This window comes from Bombina bombina, chromosome 3, assembly GCF_027579735.1.
Source record: "Bombina bombina isolate aBomBom1 chromosome 3, aBomBom1.pri, whole genome shotgun sequence".
Lineage (NCBI taxonomy): Eukaryota > Metazoa > Chordata > Amphibia > Anura > Bombinatoridae > Bombina > Bombina bombina.
Window position 1 is genome coordinate 834,464,501 of NC_069501.1, and position 4,989 is coordinate 834,469,489.

Here is a 4,989-nt window from a genome sequence, read left to right on the forward strand (position 1 = left end):
CTGACAGCGTATTTATAGATGTGCGGCGGACATGATCCACTACAGAGGACCATGTCCGCCCACACAATGGTAAATCGGCCCCTAAGGGCCTTATTCTCTAAAGTTCTCTGGTCTGGCGAGATTCTATGAGATTTTTTTAAAGGCAATTTTTACCTTGGGATTTGTGTCTCTCATTAAGGGGAGTTCATTATTCTTTATGTGAAGGAAAGACACTTACTTAACTATACAGTGCTCAGTAAAGTAAAATTATGATTTCCGTCCAGGTTGGCGAGTTTTTTGAGAATTGGGCCCTAAGGCTCTAAATCTATTACAACATATACAGAAAACAAATCATACAATATCGTTACCCACTCTCCAGTCTGCTGATGCCTTTTAATACAATGTTGAAAGATGGGTTTTATGCATTGATTAAAGAATTCATCTTCAAACAATCAAAACGTCACATAAAAAATGTTTAACAGTTCCACGTTGTAATTCTCCTCAAATGCATGGTATAAAATGTAAGGACAAACAGTATATTTATTTAAAGACTACTTGGTCCTTGGTTGATTAAAGTGTAAAGGAATAATAAAGCCATTTAAAGGGAATCATATTTTTAATTAACAATTGAGGCAATCACTTAAAGGGATATGAGGCCCAATTTTTTCTGTCATGATTCAGATAAAGCATGCATTTGTAACTCCTTTGTGACCACAGCACTTTTCCATTTTCTTACCGTTTGGGACCAAGGCTATTTTTACATTTCTGCGGTGTTAGTGTTTAGCTGTAATTTTCCTCTTACTCATTTACTATAACCACACATATTATATACCATTTTTCTCACCATTAAATGGACGTTCTAAAGATACCATTATTTTCATCATATCTTGTCATTTGCTATTAAAAAAATTATAAAATATGATTAAAAAAATGGAAAAAAACACTTTTTCTAGCTTTTCCACATCTACAACCACCAAAAACCACCCATGTTAAATAGTTTCCAAATTTTATCCTGAGTTTAGAAATACCCAATGTTTACATTTTCTTTGCTTTTTTTTCTTTCAAAAATAGCGATAATTAAATTTTAACACTAATATCTGTCAGGAATCCCTGAATAACCCTTTACATGTATATATTTTTTTTTAAAAGAAAACAACCTAAGGTATTAAACTTGGGGTATTTTGACTCTTTTCATGCAACCATTTTACCACCAATCTATGCCAAAGTTTGAAAAATAAATAAAAGTGGTGATTTTTTGACAAAATAGCAATTTAAGAATACATTTACACAACATCTCCTAAGTAAAGTGATACTACCCATGTATAGGTGTGTCAGGTTCTCTGGGGGCTAAAATACCTTATTTTTACGGGGGCACATTCCAGTTTTCCAACTTGGAATTTTCACATCTGCCATCATGCACCCATGTTCTATTTGGGACATTTCTGAAACCGGCCAATGTTGGTATTTAAACACTTTCCATGCACTAATTCAACCACCAGTCTTTGTCAACTTTTGGGTATTCATTTTTTTGTGTTATTTTTCACACACATTGTACTTTTGGCATGGATTCTCAGTTCCTGTTATGTGTTACTGACAAAAAACACCTCAATATGTGTTCAACAACATCTCCTGAGTACAGTGATAACACCCATGAATAGGTTTGTCTGGTTCTCAGGGGGCTAAAAGGCCTTATTTTTCGGGCGCATTCCAGTTTTCCAACTTGGAATTTTAAAATCTGTCATCATGCACCCATGTCCTGTTTGGGACATTTCTGAAGCTGGCCAATGTAATTTTATCCCCATCAAACCATATATTTTTTAAAAGTAGACACCTTAGGGTATTTGAAACACTTTCCATGCACTAATTCAACCACCAGTCTTTGTCAAACTTTTGGGTTGTCATTTTTTTGTGTTATTTTTAACACACATTGTACTTTAGACAGGGGCATATTATGGCCTAGGCCAACAAGGCCAGTGCCTAGGGCAGCAGATTTGAGAGGGGCAGCACATCTGCCTTATCCTCTCTCTAAAAGCCAGCACACAGTACAGTGAGCGATAAAGTCCAGGCTTTTACAGAGAAGACAAGACACGTGTGCTGATTAAGGTCGCTCTGCACAGGCAGTGCTCCTTTAAACCATTGCTTTATTTAGAGCCACCGACATTTTTGCAGTGGAAGCGTTATTGGTGAGAAACTTGCCCGGGGATATGCTTACAAGGTGAGGCTGGAGGAGAAGACCTTGTGCCGATATGCTGCCCTCCCTTGTCAGCTGTGGTGAGTCTGCGAGTGCAGTGCTTATTGCAGGTCTTAGTAAATAACAGACTGGATGCGTCTGTGCACTGCTTAGATCAGCTTGTGATGTCTAATCATAAACTCTCAATGCTAATGTATGTTAGTTACTAATAGCTAGCTTTCTCTGCATTCATGAAACCACAGAGTAAATAGTAAACAGACACTTAAAAAGTTTAATAACTTGAATGATGGTAATTACTGTATGTTGTTGCATGTGAAGGGCAGTAGTTTTCTCAAAGTGTATTCTTCTTTCCCTCCCTTCCTCTTCTCTCTCTTCTTTCCCTTTCTCCCTCTCTTCCTTCCTCAACTTCCTTCCTCCCTCAACTCACTCCCTTCTTTCCCTCCCTCCCTCCTTCCCTTCTTTCTCTCAACTCCATCCATTGCTCCTTTCTTTCCCTGCCTTCTTTCCCTCCCCCTTTTCTCCTATCCCTCCCCAGATTTCTCTTCTCTCTCTCCCTTCCTTCCTTATTTCCTTTCCCACCCTTTTCTCCTCTCCCCTCCCCTTCTTTTCTCTCCCTTCTCCCAGAGAGAAAATGGTATGAGACGCATGCAATTCAACCAATTTTTTTTTGGGGGGGGGGTGCAGAATTTTGAGTGCCTAAGCAGTACAAAACCTAAATACGCCACTGACTTTAGACATAGATTCTTAGGTCCTGTTATGTAATACTGACAAAAAACACCTCAATATGTGTTCAACAACTTTTCCTGAGTACAGTGATACCACCCATGAATAGGTTTGTCGAGTTCTCAGGGAGATAAAAAGCCTTATTTTTAAGGGGCGCATTCCAGTTTTCCAACTTGGAATTTTCACATCTGTCATCATGCACCCATGTCCTAATTGGGACATTTCTGAAGCCGGCCAATGTAATTTACCCCCATCAAACCATATATTTTTGAAAAGTAGACACAATAGGGTATTTGAAATGCTGGTATTTTAACACTTTCCATGCATTGATTCAACCACCAGTCTTTGTTAAACTTTTGAGTAGTTATTTTTTGTGTTATTTTTCACACAGGTATTTAGGTATGAATTTTCAGTTCCTGTTATGTGTTACTGACAAAAAAACACCTCAATATGTGTTCCACAACATCTCCTGAGCACAGTCATACCACCCATGAATAGGTTTGTCTGGTTCTCAGGGGGCTAAAAGGCCTTGTTTTTAGGGTGCGCATTCCAGTTTTCTAACTTGGAATTTACACATCTGTCATCATGCACCCATGTCCTATTTGGGACATTTCTGAAGCCAGACAATGTAATTTATCCCCATCAAACCATATATTTTTGAAAAGTAGACATCCTAGTGTATTTGAAATGCTGGTATTTTAACACTTTCCATGCACTAATTTAATCACGAGTCTTTGTCAACTTTTGGGTATTCATTTTTTATGTGTTATTTTTCACACGCATTGTACTTTAGACATGGATTCTCAGTTCCTGTTATGTGTCACTGACAAAAAACACCTCAATTAGTGTTCAGCAATATCTCCTGAGTCGGGTTCTCAGGGGGATAAAAGGCCTTGTTTTTAGGGTGCACATTCTAGTTTTCCACCTTGGAATTTTCACATCTGTCATCATGCACCCATACTGCTTGAAGCAGTCCCCAATGCAGAGTCCAGGCTGTCCAGGGCAATCACAACAGTAAAAGGTGGTGTTCTTTCTCTGCCCCCTCTTGGTACAGACTCTGCATTTTGTTCCAAAGATTCCGCTTCGCAGCAGTAGGGGGGATTTTGAAAATAAAATGGGTAGCCCCAACTATGCTCTCTCCTATCACCGCCCGCGGAGCAGGTGCATCTTGGTACAAAATTTCATTTCGGGGTTTGCTTTTTTGAACAACAAAAAAGCGTTGTGGGTTGCAATCTGCATTAAGTAAATTGCAACCTTTTTGCACCAGGCCGTTGTCTTCCGCATAATTAGGTAGGACTGCAGCAGCTGATTTGCTAGATCAACCGCACCCATATGCCGGTTATAAGCCTTGATGCACACTGGCTTCATTGTGCTCTCAGCTCTGCCACGTACAGAGACCTCCACAGTCCTCTCTGTGTGGATGGTGGTAAGAAGGTATACATCCTTCTTGTCTCTGTACTTAACTGCCAACAGCTCCTCTTGGTGCAGAGCTGAGGTCTCCCCCCTTCATAGCCGGGTGCGCGCAAGTTGTCCTGGGAAACCTGCGCGGTTCTTTTGAATTGTACCGCAAGCTACTGTATCAAAATAATACAGTAGCTTGAACAAAAGGACACTTGTATAAAAAATTGTCTACATACAAGTGGTACCCTTAGTTCATCAGGGGTAAAATCAGGTCCCAGGCAATCTTGCCAGTGGTTCCCATATGTTCTAGGCAGCCTGGAGGGTCAGGGTGGATATCCTTTCCCTTGTACACCCGGGAGGCCTGAATATACTTAGTCTCGCTCTCACAGAGCTTATACACCTTTACTCCGTATCTGCAGTGCTTGGAAGGAATAAACTGCTTGAATCCCAGCCTTCCCTTATACTTCATCAGGGATTCATCCACGCATATATTCCTTTCATGTGTATAAACCTCTGCAAACCTGGCAGTAAAGTGGGTAATCAGGGGGTGGATTTTATAAAGCCTGTCAAACTGGGGATGCTCTCTAGGGGGCACAGGTTGTTGTCGCTGAAATGCATGAAATGTAGAATAATTTCATACCTCTTCCTCGACATACTCTGGGAGAAAATGGGGGTAGAGCAAATGGGGCTACTGT